The sequence below is a fragment of the Diabrotica virgifera genome, chromosome 5, assembly GCF_917563875.1.
Source record: "Diabrotica virgifera virgifera chromosome 5, PGI_DIABVI_V3a".
NCBI lineage: Eukaryota > Metazoa > Arthropoda > Insecta > Coleoptera > Chrysomelidae > Diabrotica > Diabrotica virgifera.
Genome location: NC_065447.1, coordinates 202,948,777 through 202,969,083, shown reverse-complemented (window position 1 = coordinate 202,969,083; position 20,307 = coordinate 202,948,777). Strand labels below are relative to the sequence as shown.

Genomic DNA, 20,307 nt, shown 5'->3' with positions numbered 1-20,307 from the left:
TCGTTCTATCGTCTTATTATTAACGTGTAGATTTATGTTTCTAATATTTTTCTTTGATATAACCATGGATTTCGTTTTCTTTATGTTTAGTGACACACCAAATTCTTCACTCGTTGCAACAACCTTATCTAAAATTCTTTGTAGATCTGTAATAGTTTCTGCTATTAGTATTGTGTCATCGGCGTATTTAATTTCACATATGAGTAGGCCATTTATTTTTATGCCTGCTACTTCATCTTCTAATGCTTTTTTGAATATTTCTTCTGAGTATGCATTAAACAGTGATGGCGACAAGACACAGCCCTGTCTAACGCCTCTTTTGATTTTTATTTAATTGGTGTATAAATTATTTATTCTTATGACAGCTTCTTGTTCATAATACAGATTATTTATTATTCTTATATCCCGTGTGTCGATGTTCTTTGTTCTCAGTAGTTTTATTAACGGATTATGTTTCACGGTATCGAATGCCTTGTTATAATCTAGGAAGCAGGTATAGATGTTCTGGCTTACATCTAAACATCTCTGTATTAGCACATTTACTGCAAATAATGCTTCTCTGGTTCCTTGAGCATTTCTAAATCCGAACTGAGTTTGTCCAATGTTTTGTTCTAACTTTTTGTATATTCTACGATGAATAATCTTTAGAAATACTTTGAGGATGTGGCACATTAGACTGACGGTACGGTGTTAGCAACATTGTCTGGCGTTTCTCTTTTTCGGTATAGTCACGAATGTTGATAAAAGCCATTCTTTAGGTAATAGGTAATAGGTTCTTTAGGTAATTCTTGAACAGTTTGATGAACCTCAACCTCAATAAACGAGAGATCAAAGCGGTCACTGAAATGGTGACTGGACATTGCCGTTTAAGAAGTCACATATACAAACTAGATAAGGTGAATAAACCATGGTGCAAAAAGTGCGAAATGGAAGAAGAGACTGTCATACACAGACTAAGCCATTGCAGTGTGCTAGGTGATGTAAGATAGAAATTCATGAGTTTTGAACCGGAAGAGATCCTAAAACTACCAATAACAAAACTGTTGGCCTTCGTTGAAGCCACAGAACTTATTAGAGTTTAAGAAAAAAAAAAACAAAGTATGGTACAAAGGTCTTATAACCAAGTGCCATAAACTAATAAGTCTCGCCTGAGTTAAGAAGAAGCGATACCTATAATGTGAAAAAAAAAATCATCAAAATCCAATCAACGGTTCAGAAGAAAAATCGCTTCAAACTTACAGTAAATTAAAGGTAGTGTGTTAATTGTGGAGAATCACAATTGAAAGATTTATTATTTTTCTTATTTTTTTACGTAGTCTAAAAATAATTATACCAAAACACTAGTCAAATACTTTTTAAATACTATTAATGATAGTGTTATCTTAATGAAAGTTTTAAAAATAATTAAAACCAATTTTGCGCTTGGTGCACTGACAGACTTTGCTTCTGACGTCCAGGTCTAATCTAAATCACGAAGAGTTGAGATGGCTTTGACTTAAATAATAACAGCTCTCCTTGACACAAGGTTAACATAGTTTTGGTTTTCAGAAAAAAATTGTATGAAGAAACATAGTTATTTAAAATAGTGCAAAAATAACGAAAATCAATATTGACATGATTTAAGATTGGTATGTTTTATGTTGGTAGATATTAATTTACATTCACTTAGGAGGATCGGTACGTATTTTCGGCTGCAAGGCTATTCAAATGGGGATTCATTTTTTTCGAATCCTGAGAAAACTAATAAGTATTTTTGAAAAATTTAAACGCAGAATGAAAAATTACGTTAATAGCGAGGGCCGAAAGTCCGTGAGAACTTCTATGATGTTTATTTTAATAATTTACAGGGGTGAAAAACTCAGAGAAAATTTAGTGTGATTTTTAATTTCAAATATATCAATCAAAATAAACTTTTTATTTATTCTAAAGGACTTTCGGCCCTCGGTAATAATCTAGTCTTTCATTCTGCGTCTAAAAGCGATTCGAAAAAAATGAACACAATGCCGTGGTAATATTTTCCAAATCTATCTTTGTCTTACAACGCACTCAGCCGAATATAATATTGTCAGCATATACTGTCAGTCAGACACTGACAATCAGTGACAATTTTAAATATTTGACATTGCATCGGGAATATGTTGAGTTATTGATTAAATATTATTGATATATAGTGTATTTGATAAATAATTGATTTAAAACGTGAACTTAATAAAAAGTTATTTATTGTGTATTATTTGTGGAAGATCCAAGCAGAGAATACATCAGGATAATATATTCTGTGGTCCAAGTATTTTGTTGTTAAAGATGTTGTATTATAATGTTGGTATTCGGAACATATCCGATACCGTATACCGTCCGGCGGATGATTAGTCACTGCCTTATGGCACTCGTTTGTTTACTCATTCTTGTGCGGGATCATTGTTGTTCAACTATTAATAAAGAACTATAATAACTGTCTCTGGCATTATTTATAATATTATACATGGTGTCAGGTGTTCATGTGATTAAAGGTAAAGTGACCAATTAAGAAGAAAATGGAAAATCTTGTTTTTAGACCACCTGAGCCTCTAAGTTTGGATGGCAATGTTTCGGCCAACTGGAGAAAGTTCTGGCAGAAATTTGAAATTTATTCGGAGACCTCTGGATTAGCCGAGAAAACTGAGAAAAAGAAAGTTGCTTGTTATTTAAGTCTTGTAGGAGATGATGGATTGGAGTTGTACAATACATTTACCATTGAAGGTGGTTTGACTCTTGAAAAATTAAAGGACAAGTTTGAGGCATATTGTGCACCCAAGAAAAGTGTAATATTTGAAAGATTTTTGTTCAATAGCGTTGTGCAGAAAGAGGGTCAGTCTTTTGACTCATTCGTGACGGAACTTCGTAAAGCCATAAAAACCACAGAGTACCCGGATCAAGATAACATGTTAAGAGACAGGATAATCATGGGCATTTTTGAAAAGGGCACCCAAGTACGATTGCTTAGAGAACCGTCTCTAACTCTACAAAAAACAATAAACGTTTGTCGTGCTTCAGAAACCAGCAAAAATGTATCAAAAGAGATACAGGAGGTAGTACAGTTGAATGAGGTTAAGAAAATTGACCGCAAACCATCTAAGCAAGCAGATAGTGCTAGTGGTAACAGTAGCAGCTCAGGTAACAGAGAATCATGCAGGTTTTGTGGGTACTCTCACCCTCCAAGAAAGTGTCCGGCGTATAACAAAACGTGTGCCAAATGCCAAGGGAGACATCATTTTGCTAATGTTTGCAAAAGTAAGGGAAAACTTGGATCGGACGAGGCAAGTGGGTCCAAACGAAGGGTACATCATGTCGAAGAACATGAACAGACTGACAGCGAAGGTGAAGAGTTTTATGTAAGCTCATTAGGCAGGCATGTTGGGGCGGTTCATGAGGGCAGCAACCGCATGTGGACAGAGGAGCTCCAGGTAAATGAGCGGAAAATCAAGTTCAAACTAGACACTGGTGCTGAGGTAAGCGTAATGCCATTAAATGTACTGAATCTGGTGTGCCCAGATGCTTGTTTGCTTAAGTCAAAAGTGACTCTAGTTTCATATGGTAGTATTGATTTTAAAACTAGATCTCTTGGTAAAGTTGCATTAAACTGTTATAATAAAAATAATGTAGGTCATGTTTTGACATTTGAAGTTGTAAAAGCCAATGATCAGATACCTCTGTTAGGCCTGGAAGCTTGTGTAACCTTGAATTTAATTAAAAGAATTAATAGTACACAGGTTTATGAAAATAAGGGTGCTAATTTTAACTGTTTTTGATGGAAAGTTGGGCAAGTTTCCAGGTCAACATCATATAACTTTAAAAGAAAATGTTGTACCAGTGGTTCAACGTGTAAGGAGGGTTCCTAGAGTTTTATATGCTAGAGTTAGATTAAAATTAATAGAATTAGAAGATCAAGGTGTCATTTCGAAAGTTGATAAGCCCACTAAATGGTTAAACCCTCTTGTCATAGTTGAAAAGAATAATGTAAATAGAGATTTAAGGTTATGCTTGGACCCGACTTATTTTTTTTGAGCATTTTTTGATCCCCACAGTCGATGAAATTGCAAATAAGCTAGGTGGTAAAAATATTTTTAGAGTTGTTGATATAAAAGATGGGTATTTTCATGTGCAATTGGATGAAAAAAGTTCAGAATATTGCACTTTCGGAACACCTTTTGGTAGGTTTAAATTTGATAGGTTGCCTTTTGGAATATGTAGCGCCCCGGAAGTTTTTCAGAAGTACAACTATGAACTATTTGGTGATTTGGACGGAGTGGGAGTATATTTTGATGACCTCATTATTGCAGGTTCATCTGAGGCTGAGCATGACCAAAACCTTAAGATAGTACTTGAAAGAGCTAATAAGTTTAATGTTAAATTTAACATTTCAAAAGTGCAATTTAAGCAGCAGAGTGTTAGGTACATGGGTCAAATTTTTTCAGGTAAGGGAATTGAGCCTAATGATAATAATGTAAAAGCAATTCTAGATATGCCTGTGCCAAAATCAAAGGCTAATCTTCTCAGAATACTAGGTATGGCTAAATATTTGAGTAAGTTTGTACCCAACATGTCCAAAATCACTGCGCCGTTGAGAGAATTAACAAGTTTAAAGGTCCCGTGGCACTGGTCAACAGAACACGAGCATTCCTTAAATAGACTTCAACACCTACTAACAAGCGCTCCGGTGTTATTTTTTTTTAATCCCAATCTACCTGTTGAGATAGAGACTGATGCTAGTAGGAATGGGTTGGGCGCTTGCCTGTTACAAAATGGACACCCAGTGTCCTTCGTGTCTAGAAGTCTAAATAAAACTGAGGAAAATTATGCGCAGATAGAAAAGGAAACTCTGGCTATCGTGTTTGCCATACAACAATTTCATTTTTGGCTCTATGGCATGAAAAATATTAAAGTTTCTAGTGATCATAAGCCATTAGAGTCAGTTTTTCGTAAAAATCTACATTCTGTTACACCACGCTTGCAAAGAATGCTAATCAGGTTACTTAACTATGATTTGAATGTGACATTTAAAGCTGGTAAATATTTATACATTGCAGATACTTTATCTAGGGCCTTTTTAAATTGCAGCGGGCTAAAATCAGATCAGGAATTTGATTTTGCTATTCATTCTTTAGTAACAGAATTACCAATGTCTGATCAAAAAAAGGATAAGTTTAAAATTGAGACAGAAAATGATTCACAATTAAACAAGCTTTTATATTATGTTAAAAATGGGTGGCCCTTGAGTAAAACTGATATCCCTGAAAACCTGCGTCATTATTTTAAACTTAAATAACAAATTAAAATGTCGTCAGGCTTCTTGTTTTTGGATTATAAATTAATAGTACCTAGTTCTTTACATTTAGAGATGCTTAAATTAATTCACGAGGGGCACTTAGGAAACGAAAAATGTAAAGCTCGTGCAAGGAAAATTTTTTACTGGCCAAATTTAAGTGATGATGTAGAATTGTTTATAAAAAAATGCAAAACATGTGAAAACATTGTAAAAAGTAGAAAAAATTGTAAAGAAAGTTTACATCCGTTTGATATTCCAGAACGTCCGTGGCAAAGGCTAGGAGTTGATATTTTATCTTATTCAGATAAATCGTATCTAGTAGTAATGGACGCATATTCAAACTGGTTAGAGATAATTCATATTAAAGATAAGTCTGGTCCAACCATAATATCAAAACTAAAATCATTGTTTTCCAAATTTGGAGTTCCTGATACGCTTGTCGCTGATAACATCCCATTTAATAGCTCTTGTTTTCGAAGCTTTGGTCAGGAATGGAATTTTATCATTGTGACAAGAAGTCCAAATTATCCACGTGCCAATGGATTAGCGGAAAAAGCGGTATCCATTGCAAAGAATATGATAAAAAAGTGCCTTAATGATGGCACTGACATGCATATTGCGTTACTTCAGTATAGAAACACACCACTTAAGTATATGGACTACTCTCCATCGCAGCTCCTTATAAGCCGTATTTGCAAAACAAAATTGCCGGTTTCCAATGTGTTGCTACGTCCAAGTTTATGTGAAAATATTAAAGAGAAATTGATCGCTAAGCAAAGAAAGAATTTAGATTATTATAATCAACATGTGAGAGACTTAAAAGAGTTAGATATTAATAATAATATTACGGTTTATAACCATGTAAAGAAATGTTGGGAACCAGGCAGGGTTGTAGCAAAGCATGATTCACCTAGGTCATTCTTGGTAGAAAATAAAGAGGGGAATGTTATTAGAAGAAATCGTGTGGATCTTCGACCATCACCCAATACATTCAGGGTGGAGAACCCCATTTTGCATGAAGAATTTGAAAGAGATGATATTTCTTCTGATAACAATCCACCCAAGACGTTACCTGTAATAAATAGATCCGCAGAGCAAAACATCCTGTCTCCCACACCGTTTGCTCAACCTTTAAAGGATAATGTAAACAAGGAAGTAGCACTAAATCAAGCGGCTCAGCCTTCAGCTGTGGTCATAACTAGTCTGGTAGACAGGTTAAGAAACCTAGTAGGTTTAATTTGTGAATTAAAACCAGTTTTATTTTACTCCTAATGTTAAAGACCTTTGTCATTTAAAAGGGGAGATGTATTATAATGTTGGTATTCGGAACATATCCGATACCGTATACCGTCCGGCGGATGATTAGTCACTGCCTTATGGCACTCGTTTGTTTACTCATTCTTGTGCGGGATCATTGTTATTTAACTATTAATAAAGAACTATAATAACTGTCTCTGGAATTATTTATAATATTATACAGATGTTCAAAATTGTAAGAGTTCCATAACAATATATTATTAAAAAATCACTTTAACACTTTTCCTCTTTTCTCGATTGAGTATTAGTCTTTGTTGTGCAAATAAATTATTACAATAACTGAATACATAGTTAGTGAAAAAATTATCACATTTATTAACTGAATTAATAATATGCAATTATAAAAATAACAGTTATCCAAGAACATTCAAAACCCATCTCTTTAAATTAATGATGACATTTTCAAGTAGAATGACATTCTAGTAATGTTTACATATCCATACCAGTGTGAATTTTACTACACGTAATTTGCCATGTAAAGACAGAAAAAGTAGGGATACACGTAAAATATTTGCGAATTATGTACCCATAGCCTTAATATAGCGGATATTTTTTGTCTGTAATACAGATATGCAAGATTTTTAGTTTTCATATAGAAAAATTATATCTTGTGTGAAATATCTTCATAAGAGTGGGTTGTAGAAATAAAATTCACACCCACTTAGAACCTGTTTTATTGAACAATAGGACGACTGGTTTCGGACACTATAATTGATTGTTCATCTTCAAGTCTCCAGTAAGGTCAACTTAAAATTATGCCAGTCCAAGGAATACAGTAATAGAATATAGTTGTTCTTTTTACAACTGGTTAGAATGTACATGTGCAACTCATTGAACATTTTTTATTCATAAGAATTGTCAGTTTTATTCAAACAGTGTAGGTACCTCTAAATTTTTGTAGTACTAGAGTGGAAGGCTTACAAAATGTAGATCAGTTAGAAAAAGATCCAGAAATTATACCGTCATAAGAAAGATAGGCGATGAATACAGCTAAAACCAAATAGGTACCTGGTACGGATAACATGAGTATGGAACCACCTTAAAATACTACGTACATTAAACACAAAGTTCAGATTATGGTTATACCCTAATAAAATCTATAACAGTTTAAAGCGTTTCTCCGAATTACACATCGCTCACTAAGAAATAAATGCAAAGAAGCACTCTACAGTCCATATTTTGGTTTCCGCAACAGTTTTGGGACACGAGCACGAGAAGCACTTTTAGCACATACGATACTTCCTGAGCAGTGCAGAGACCAATAAAGAACCGCCAGTGTATGTTTCATATGTTATGAGAAGGCGTTAACAACTATAAAATGTCGAAAAATTTACTTGTTAGGTCACATGCTTCAAGGTATTCATTACGGTATCTTTCAACAACTAATAATAAAACAGAATTTACTATCTAAATGGGAACTACCACAATATCAGTTTTAATTTAATACTAATAGGCTATTGATTATGTACTATAGAAAGGAACTAAAACTTTAACGGGGTTTTATTATTTCATATGGTCAATGAATCTCTATTTTTGAAAAAACCGCGGAGTGCTACCATTTAACGGGGTGCGTTTTTGAGAAATGGGTGAATTAGTCCCTGGGCACAGGTTACATTAGGGTGAGTTTTATGAACTTTTGGTACAAACACGTCTACATAAAAATTGTTCCTGGTTAAATTTCCTACCTAAATATAGCTTTTTAAAGTCAAAGAAACTTCTTTTTACAAAAATATATTCAAAAGAAAAAGCACAAAGAAACCCAAAAGAAAGAAATTTTGTTTTTTGTCCCATAACTTTTGTCCACGGGGATATAGGTATAGACATTGCTTCATAGAAAAAAAACTTACATATTTTTTCATTAAACTGGTGTTTGGTAGAGGTCATTAGGATTTACAGTTTTCGAAATATGATTTTTCAAAGTTTGCCACTCACAACAATTTTGGGCAATTTTCCTTGTTATTTCGCAAATATTGTTCTGTAACTTTTTTCTACGCAACTTTAGGCATATATAATGGTACATGTAAAATAAATAGAAATCAATTACCTTTAAAACGTTCTACTGTATAATGTTGTACGACTTCTTTTAAAGAGGTTATCTTTTTCAAGATTTTATACTTTTAACGAGTTTTTATATTTTTTACGATTATTTTTTAAATTTCCTATTATAACTTTTTTTTCTACATTTAGGTATATATTATATAATATAAAAGAAAGCTTATTCTGTTTACTTTAAAATGGTGTATTATAAAAAAATTCTAGGATTATTTTTGAATAAGATATGGTTTTTCAAAATGTAATAAGTACTTGCATCGATTTTTGATTTTAGGATTATTTTTTAAATTTCTCATTACAACTTTTTTATGTGATTGTGTGTTATGATTGAATCTTTTTTTTTATATTTAATACTTTGGATCCACTTGACTCGGCAGGGCAAACTTCAAAATATGGACTGACAAAGCTCCTGCACCACAAGCTTTGCTTGAAAAAATAGCATGTAAATGTACCAAAGGATGTACAAAAAACTGCGGTTGTAGGAAGATAGGAATAAGTTGTTCAATATTCTGCAAAGGGTGCATGTGCATGGGTACTAATTGTGGGAACTCTAAGATAACTGAGGTGTCAGAGGAATATATTGAAGCTAATGCTAACAAAGAGACGGACTTTGATTTTAAAAAATTTTTAAATGTGAACATTTAAATAATTTTAACTAAAGTGATGTTTTCTAAGACTAATGTTTATGTAATTTTTGTAAAAGAAATAATTTTAAATATTACAGGTAAAAAAAATATCAAACAATCACTCGGTTTCCATTATTTAAATATAGATGATACACCATTTTAAAGAACAGAAAATAAGCCCTCTTTATTAAGCAATATATAGTATATTCATGTACAAGAAAAAAAAGTTATAATGAGAAATTTAAAAAATAATCCTAAAATCAAAAATCGTTGCAAGTACTTATTACATTTTGAAAAATAATATCTTATTCAAAAATAATCCTAGAATTTTTTGTAATACACTTAAAGTAAACAAAATAAGCTTTTTTTTATTATATAATATAATATATACCTAAATGTAGAAGAAAAAAAGTTATAATGAGAAATTTCAAAAATAATCGTAAAAAATGTAAAAAATAATATTTTTTTATATTAGGTATTATATAATATAAAATATAATATTATATTATATATAGTATATATAATATAATATTATATAATATATAATATATTATATAATAATATTATTTTATTTTTATATTATATTATAAAAAATCGTTAAAAGTATAAAACCTTGAAAAACCATAATCTCTTTCGAAAAGAAAAAGTCGTACAACTTTATACAATAGACCATTTTAAAGGTAATTTATTTCTATTCCTATTACCTGTACCATTGCATATACCTAAAGTTACTTAGAAAAAAGTTACAGAACAATATTTGCGAAATAACAAGGAAAATTCCCAAAATTGCTGTGAGTGACGAATTTTGAAAAATTATATTTCGAAAACTATAAATCCTAATTACCTTTACTAAACAACATTTTAAAGAAGAAATATGTAGGTTTTTTTTTCTGTAAAGCAATGTCTATACCTATATCCTCGTGGACAAAGTTATGGGACAAAAAACAAAATTTATTTCTTTTGGGTTTCTTTGTGCTTTTTCTCTTGAATATATTTTTGTAAAAAAAAGTATCATTGACTTTAAAAAGTGATATGTAGATAGGAAATTTAACCAGGAACAATTTTTATGTAGGTATGTTTGTACCAAAAGTGCATAGAACTCACCCTAATGTAACCTGTGCCCAGGGACTAATTCACCCATTTCTCAAAAACGCACCCCTTTAAATGGTAGCACTCCGCGGTTTTTTCATATATAGATGTCCATTAACCATATGAAATAATAAAACCCCGTTAACGTTGTAGTTCCTTTTAGCTATCTTATTTTGAATATAATCAATAGCCTATAAGATACAGAAAGAAAATATCTTCAGAACAGTGATAACAGCCAAGATGGAACGACGAAGAGAAGTTAAAAAAACAAACATGGCTCCAGAATATTCACGACTATACCCTGTTATTAAACTAGGAGGAGTAAACTCAAAAGACCGATACAACCAATAACGTCACTAGAAAAATCACCAGATTAATTGTTTTGGTTGATCATATTGGCCTTTGACAGTAATCCATAAATATTATATTATACTAATACGTCGCTAAATAATAGTTTGTAACAAAAATGAACTTCTGTTGGAGTGATATACTCCAACAGAAGTAATGAAAAAAAAAAGATATAGGTACTAAAAATGAAGACAGAGTGGGATGTAGTAAAGAAAAGGATGAAGTGGCTTCTACGTTGAGAAGCCGCAATAGGAAAAAATAAAAATACTACTTTGCAGTAGTACTGAAGAAAGGGGAATTAGAAGGGATAATAAGTAGACGTGGGAAGAGACAGAGGCAAACTGAATAGAGTTGGCTAGCTATAGATGCAAGAGAGCAACTTGACACTCAAGGATGGATACGGCTCGTTTGCATGCCTGTCGAAGAACAGTAGCTCTATGTAGATAGTAATAATGACTAAAATATGAAATAATAAAATAAGAATAATGTACTGAAGAGGAATGAAGATGAATAATTTCTAAAGACGAACAAGATAAATAAATCTAACAAATCATGGGCGCCATGAAAATGATCTTCGATCATTCTCCCAGGTATCTTATACTGCTGTCAGATATTAAATATATCAAACCTGTAATAATGAACATAAAGGAATAATAAAAATAAATGATATACAAAATAAATAAACATATTTATTAAAAATAACTACCAGATTTTTAACAATCTCTGAGTTAAGCAAGTTCATATTATGCTGTGACTCTAAAATGACATAGGTTATACAAGAAGATATATATATATATTTTAAAGATAACAACAATAATGTTATCTGTTACAAACTTAAATATAAGTACCTCTTACTAACATATAGGGTACAAAATTACATAAGTCTTCTACCAAATGGTTATAGTACGCCTGCTACGTACAACTAAAGGAAACCGACGAAGATGAAAATAATACAAATAAATAGGCCCAAGCCTCACTAAGAGAAAATACAATACTGAATAAAGCAAAATTAAATATACAAATGAATAAACGTTATAGAAGTGAAGTTAAGAAAAATACCGACAAAATGACCTAAATTAACCGAGCAAATGCAATGAAATAAAGTAACGACGAAGTAACCGAACAAACGAAATAAAGCGAATAAATACAATATTTGGGAAACAAGCAAGTAATGTTACAAAATAAATTTACCCGAATTACATAAACCAATATCAAAGCAATAATAAAGTATTAAAAACCTAATTTTCTCTAGGCTTATTCCTGTGCACAAGAAGTTACCGTAGATACAAAGTTTGGGAACCAAATAATCTAATATACAAATACATATGTCAAAAAAAACAGAGGTAACCTAAATCTGGAAAAAAAAAACATAGTGTATTTAACAGATAGTCTGAAATATAAAAAAAACCAATAGTTACTAAAACTCCTCACTAAATGTTCCCAAACGAGGTTGCGGTTGCATCCTAGAAAATGAGCATCACTATGATGCACCTCCATGCCCCCCCCCGTAGGCCCAGGTGGCAGGACGAAAAGGAGCTGGAATGTCCCCCAAAAACTTGTTCCCAAAACATACTCCCAGTTTGACTTGGCGGTAGCTGCAATAAGGTCAAGGTGGCTTCCCTAGGTAGTCAAGGTGGGTACGACATCACATGAGGGTTAGTTTTCTTCCAAACGGCTAAAAACATATACTTCGTTTGATTTCTCATATAAACCGGTAAACAAAAGTAAAGAGAAGAAGAAATAATCGAGGAAAACTTTTTAGAAGCAATAACATAAAAAAAACAACCATTAAAAATGGAACAAAAACTAATCTCAGGTAACCTTGAACTATTTTGAGTTTGAAAACATGAACAAATAATGGCATTGCATTTGAAATAGGAATATAAAATATGACTTATCTGAAATAACATGAGATTAAGATAGTAATAGCCATCTACATACATTTTATATACCTTAATGAAATGGTATTGAACCAGACAAAGATAGTTACATGACAATTTATAGATATATTGGAAATGAAAATTTATAGATATATTGGATGTTCAATCGGTTTAAAACGTACAGAGAAATGGTAATTATTTCCAATATTAATTTGAGGACTTCAAAAATGTTTGGTTATGTAAAACCAAAAACCCCATTAATATAAAGATCGATATAAAGATAATATAAAGATCGAAATAATCTACATCCTTCACCTAAGGGACTGGCTAAGAACATTTAACAATGAACCAACTATTTCATATATTCAAGGTTAACTAAAAAACATTAGTAGAAAAAACGATTTACCGGTTAATTTTTTATTCCTCTTCCACTGATGGTACTCCCATCCTTACTCCAGGAAACCCGTACTCCAGGAAACAAGTGGTGGTAACTTTTTACTATACTTCCAAACTTAGTTGAAATAAAAATTAATTTCGAAGAAATTAACCGCCATTTACGGTACTAACCACCAACACCAACCTGTCAACCTCGCAGCCACCGGCCAAGTGCCTCTCATTCCTCCCACAGTCAGCGAGGAAAACGTCAAACTCTCACGGAACACGAATTAAACGACAAGGAACGGTTCAACAACTATGTTCCGTACAGTGTGACGTCACATGAGAAGTCCTTTACGATAAATTAAAGAATTTAAATGGGAGGTCAAGAGAAAATAATTATCTTTTTAAAAATAATTACAGCGCTAAAAATGATAATATAACGGGTGGACCGTTACAATCCCCTCCTACTCGGGGAAAAAAATTTTTTAACCAAAAAAAATTTTTTTTTTTTTTTAAACTTCAAAATATTAACAACTAAATTTACAATAGTCTAACAATCCACGTTGATTCGCAAGATTACTTCTAAATATAAACTAATGGTCAAGGAAAAATAAATCAATACATGACTCAAACTCATACTAAAATGTTACTATGTTACTCTCTGCTACCAAATATTAACATATATTGCTCAAAAGTCAAAACAAAACTAAATATTGTACTTAAGTTCATAATAATAACTGAGTGTCGAATTGGGCACTAAAACCAAAATTGAACTATCCATGGACATCAGATTTATAAAGGGTATATCCAAGAACGGAACAACCAGGAAAAGGTGTGAGCCAATTCGAACCATATCAAAAGTAAATGTACCAAAGTGAATAAAAAAAATCAGTAACTAAAATAGGTAAAGAATTGAACACTTTATCCAAAACTGAACTAACAATGGACACCAGATTCATAATAGTATATCCAGAGAAGAACAATCAGGAAGATTTATGGAACAATTCTCACTAATGTCAAATAATACCAATAATAAACATACCAAAGGAATTCAAAACTCAATAACCAAAATAAATGTGGAATCAGACACTTAATCCAAAGTCGAACTATCAGTGGACACCAGATTCATAAAAGGCATATCCAAAGAAGAACGACCAGGCAAATTTATGGACCAATTCACACCAATACTAAACCACATAACAGATCAGGTCTATGTACACCCACATCCGGTAATACGAACCTATCCAACTAAATACACAAAATAAATGAAGAATCGGACACTTATCCAGAATCGGACTATCAATGGACACCAGATTTATATAGGAGTATATCCAAAGAAGAACGATCAGGCAAATTTATGGACCAATTCTTACTAATACTAAATAAACTAAATTATTGGATCCAATGGTAACTAATACTGAACAAAATAAATAAATTAGGTCTACATACACCCTCATCCGGTAATATGAACCTATCTGAACTAAGTAATCCAAAATAAGTCAGAAAAAAATTACTAACAGACTAAGTAACAGAGATGTAACCAAACTAAATCAAAGGTAAGATAAATACCTAAAGTGTATTGACTAAAGTATTCTAGAAAATACATAACTTAATTCATGCTGGTATTCGCGAACTATAGCATGTTGCTACAACAGATGTATGAGAATAACCAGACACAGATAAGGTACCAATAATGTAAGAATAAGTAAGGAAGAAAACAGAATGAATGGTGAACTTACAAGGTCTATGGCACTATGATAAATAATAGGAAGAAAAAAAAATATGATAAGTGATAGGGAAAAAAATTGACGAGAACGAGCACAATTTTAAATAAAACTGCAAATTCATGCGCTCTCACATACATGGAATTATTCAGGAAATGTTCCAAAATCTGAGTAGCAACTAATGCCTAAGGAAAGAAGTGGGAATATACTCTGATGAACAACTCATTTGTCTAAACACTCCAAATACTGACTTAACGAACCTACTATGTATAGGGATGGCCTAAGCATTGATTTATAAACAAGTGCGCAAGATATTTATCCATGTTTACTCATCAACTCAAAGTACAAACATACTATGAAGCAAAAGGCCTAATATGAACTAAATACTTCCCTATTAAATTGTAAAAAAACTGAAATAAGTAAACTGATTACAGAAAAATGTTTAGGAAATGTAATGATGAAAAGACATCTGCCTACTCTGCCATGAGGACATAGATTACGAAACCGGACAGCAGTGATCAGTTGCTGAATTTCGAACCCACGTATTCACCAACTTTGAGCATCAACAGACTAAGTAGTTTCTAAGAAGAAATATGAAAGACTCAAGAATTCATACATACTTACATCAAAATTCCAAACTAATTCCAGAATCATACTGTGTAGGATAGAAGGATATAAATTATTATAAAGTGTTTAAGATATTGGAGACAAATAATGTTAATAGAGTAACCCAATAACAAATTAAAAACCACATCTTTCCAATATGGCAAATTCAATAATAAGATATAAATATGATCAAAAAAAAAATTAGTAAGTAATCAAATATTCCAAATAATATAACACATAACCTGAGATAAGTAGTGCATATCATACAGTTCCATAATAATATCCATATTAAACAAGAGTACTTGTATGAGCTTACCTGTCCAAATAAGTATATAAATATATAATAATTCAACAACCCTTCTAACTTAAGGGGTTAGGTGTGCAAAAACTAAACAAAAATACAAGTGAAGTTCTGATTAATTGTATAATCCTACTGACAGGATTAGCAATTAATAACATTGACTCATAATAATAATTACAATGCACCATGCCTAATACCAAAAAAAAAGTTAAACTCATACATAAAGTACTACATAATAATTAAATTAATAAGTAATAAATTAAAAGTCATCAACAACAAAGCCAAAGATGAAATCAAGCAATGTATGTAGGTACCTGCATTATCAGATGACAAAAAAAAAATATCAGACTAAAATTTCTAACCATACTAAAGATTGAGCTAAGCTAAAGACAAACAGAAGAAGAGATTAGCTTGAACGACACCGTTAAGTTAATCTTCTTCTGAGGATTGTTCTAAACTTAGTAGGAAAATAGTATCAATGTTTCCTAACTAATAAAGAATTTATATTTAAATCTCAACCTAAAGTATCTGATTTCTATGAGCATTATATTATGGTACCCACATTGATATAATATTATTATCAACAATAATAAAACTAGAAACTGAGGTGGATAATGGAACTACTTTACTATACAATAATTATAATTGTTATGTTTAACACTACCAATTAAAGAAAAATAATTTGGATGACCATCTGTAATCATCCGAACCATGCGAATTCAACGTATCATGTGTAGAAGCTAATGTTGTGGACTGATTGTGCTTTGTGGTGTGTGCCTGTCTTACCAAACAACCCAAATATCCAAAATAACAAATATAAAATATAATCTAAAGTTTGTAAGACAAAGATACATATGGAGAAAATATTAGCGACACACCAACAAATCAAAAATGCCAGCAAAATATATAAATAATCAAATCAATAAAGTAAATAAAATACCTAAATACTGAAAATAATTTCTAGTTAGGTGTAAAATATAACCACACTAGAAAAAAATATATGCATATAGTCAATAATTAATTGTACGTGCAAACATACTACCATTGGTAGAAGGACTAAAAATCCATAATAATAGAACATAATGTCAGTCATGTATACTCATTCTAAATACACAAATAAGTTTCCAATAAAAATACAAAATTCAAACTAAAATATGAGCTGTACCACTAAAACTAAAAATGAGGTATCGAAAATAAACTAATCAAAACCAAAAGAAGCAGTATAAGTCTACCTGTTTATTATTAATAAAAATTAAAGACAAAAATAAATCAGAAATAACATATATACAAAGATATCAAAAAGTTAATAAAACAGAAAATTCCAATAAAAGAAAATTGAACTAAAAGAACTACTGTCTTAGAACCATAAAACGGTTGGCACCACGCATTGGGCAGCCAGTGTAACAAAAATAAGAAAACTTCTGTTGGAGTGAAAGTAAAAAGAAAGATATACTCCAACAGAAGTAAGGAAAAAAAAGAAGAAAAGAAAAGACTAAGGTAACTAGTTGGGGCCTCTTATGAAAATAAAAATGAAGGGGCTTCAGCGGTTGAGCCGAAGTAGGAAAAATAAAAAATACTACTTTGCAGTAGTACTGAAGAAAGGGGAATTAGAAGGGATAATAAGTAGACGTGGGAAGAGACAGAGGCAAACTGAATAGAGTTGGCTAGCTATAGATGCAAGAGAGCAACTTGACACTCAAGGATGGATACGGCTCGTTTGCATGCCTGTCGAAGAACAGTAGCTCTATGTAGATAGTAATAATGACTAAAATATGAAATAATAAAATAAGAATAATGTACTGAAGAGGAATGAAGATGAATAATTTCTAAAGACGAACAAGATAAATAAATCTAACAAATCATGGGCGCCATGAAAATGATCTTCGATCATTCTCCCAGGTATCTTATACTGCTGTCAGATATTAAATATATCAAACCTGTAATAATGAACATAAAGGAATAATAAAAATAAATGATATACAAAATAAATAAACATATTTATTAAAAATAACTACCAGATTTTTAACAATCTCTGAGTTAAGCAAGTTCATATTATGCTGTGACTCTAAAATGACATAGGTTATACAAGAAGATATATATATATATTTTAAAGATAACAACAATAATGTTATCTGTTACAAACTTAAATATAAGTACCTCTTACTAACATATAGGGTACAAAATTACATAAGTCTTCTACCAAATGGTTATAGTACGCCTGCTACGTACAACTAAAGGAAACCGACGAAGATGAAAATAATACAAATAAATAGGCCCAAGCCTCACTAAGAGAAAATACAATACTGAATAAAGCAAAATTAAATATACAAATGAATAAACGTTATAGAAGTGAAGTTAAGAAAAATACCGACAAAATGACCTAAATTAACCGAGCAAATGCAATGAAATAAAGTAACGACGAAGTAACCGAACAAACGAAATAAAGCGAATAAATACAATATTTGGGAAACAAGCAAGTAATGTTACAAAATAAATTTACCCGAATTACATAAACCAATATCAAAGCAATAATAAAGTATTAAAAACCTAATTTTCTCTAGGCTTATTCCTGTGCACAAGAAGTTACCGTAGATACAAAGTTTGGGAACCAAATAATCTAATATACAAATACATATGTCAAAAAAAACAGAGGTAACCTAAATCTGGAAAAAAAAAACATAGTGTATTTAACAGATAGTCTGAAATATAAAAAAAACCAATAGTTACTAAAACTCCTCACTAAATGTTCCCAAACGAGGTTGCGGTTGCATCCTAGAAAATGAGCATCACTATGATGCACCTCCATGCCCCCCCCGTAGGCCCAGGTGGCAGGACGAAAAGGAGCTGGAATGTCCCCCAAAAACTTGTTCCCAAAACATACTCCCAGTTTGACTTGGCGGTAGCTGCAATAAGGTCAAGGTGGCTTCCCTAGGTAGTCAAGGTGGGTACGACATCACATGAGGGTTAGTTTTCTTCCAAACGGCTAAAAACATATACTTCGTTTGATTTCTCATATAAACCGGTAAACAAAAGTAAAGAGAAGAAGAAATAATCGAGGAAAACTTTTTAGAAGCAATAACATAAAAAAAACAACCATTAAAAATGGAACAAAAACTAATCTCAGGTAACCTTGAACTATTTTGAGTTTGAAAACATGAACAAATAATGGCATTGCATTTGAAATAGGAATATAAAATATGACTTATCTGAAATAACATGAGATTAAGATAGTAATAGCCATCTACATACATTTTATATACCTTAATGAAATGGTATTGAACCAGACAAAGATAGTTACATGACAATTTATAGATATATTGGAAATGAAAATTTATAGATATATTGGATGTTCAATCGGTTTAAAACGTACAGAGAAATGGTAATTATTTCCAATATTAATTTGAGGACTTCAAAAATGTTTGGTTATGTAAAACCAAAAACCCCATTAATATAAAGATCGATATAAAGATAATATAAAGATCGAAATAATCTACATCCTTCACCTAAGGGACTGGCTAAGAACATTTAACAATGAACCAACTATTTCATATATTCAAGGTTAACTAAAAAACATTAGTAGAAAAAACGATTTACCGGTTAATTTTTTATTCCTCTTCCACTGATGGTACTCCCATCCTTACTCCAGGAAACCCGTACTCCAGGAAACAAGTGGTGGTAACTTTTTACTATACTTCCAAACTTAGTTGAAATAAAAATTAATTTCGAAGAAATTAACCGCCATTTACGGTACTAACCACCAACACCAACCTGTCAACCTCGCAGCCACCGGCCAAGTGCCTCTCATTCCTCCCACAGTCAGCGAGGAAAACGTCAAACTCTCACGGAACACGAATTAAACGACAAGGAACGGTTCAACAACTATGTTCCGTACAGTGTGACGTCACATGAGAAGTCCTTTACGATAAATTAAAGAATTTAAATGGGAGGTCAAGAGAAAATAATTATCTTTTTAAAAATAATTACAGCGCTAAAAATGATAATATAACGGGTGGACCGTTACAAGTTCTAAAAACAACTGTTTTATTATATAAAAGCAGATTTTTATATAAATCTAAAAATTAAAAAATAACGCAGAAGGCACAAAAATCGCCGATATAACTTATTTAACCTATGAATATTAAATGCCAATAATGTCAAAATTTAATTAATGTCAATACTGTCAAAATTTACTAATTTGGTGGAGTAAACTTGCCTATGGTTGGACCAATTACAAACAAACATAACGGCGCGGTAAATTTGAATTACTCCTCCTAGTTTTAGAACGACATTATAGACAAGAATCCTCAATGTTCTTTTAAAGGACCCCGGTACTTTGAGTTATCTACACTAATCGATCTTCACCAGCAACCGTCAATATATACAAGTGAACCGTATACTATAAAAAGTCATCTTAGCACTAAAGCCAATAACCCAAAACATGAAAAATGTAGCTATAGGCAGCAAGTCCTTGCTTTAAAATAACCCTTAATCTCAAAAGTGATCACATTAACAAACCAAAGTCAATGAAATTGCCCAATGGGAAGTATACGGACACAGAAAATGAGGCTGTAGAGCATCTTTTAAGTGTTCACTTTCCAGGGTCGAGGCAATTGATCGGCAATAACAATCATCAAGTAAACAATAGCCCAACCAAAAGGGACTGGCTGACCTCTGACGAGAT

At 31.8% G+C, this 20,307-nt stretch overlaps 1 protein-coding gene and 1 long non-coding RNA gene across 3 annotated transcripts in view; both read right to left on the bottom strand.

Annotated features, from left to right (window-relative positions):
• Positions 1 to 20,307, bottom strand: part of LOC114324193 (uncharacterized) — a 208,811-nt gene that overhangs the window by 178,351 nt on the left and 10,153 nt on the right. The window lies entirely within an intron of this gene.
• Positions 11,407 to 19,643, bottom strand: LOC126884562 (uncharacterized). 2 transcript variants are annotated; one of them, XR_007698093.1, is made up of 2 exons: positions 19,221 to 19,643; positions 11,407 to 12,412 (listed from the first exon to the last, which is right to left on the bottom strand). It is a non-coding gene; the product is annotated as an uncharacterized LOC126884562 (long non-coding RNA). The 2 variants fall into 2 exon arrangements; XR_007698092.1 differs by lacking the exon at positions 19,221 to 19,643 and adding an exon at positions 13,024 to 19,214.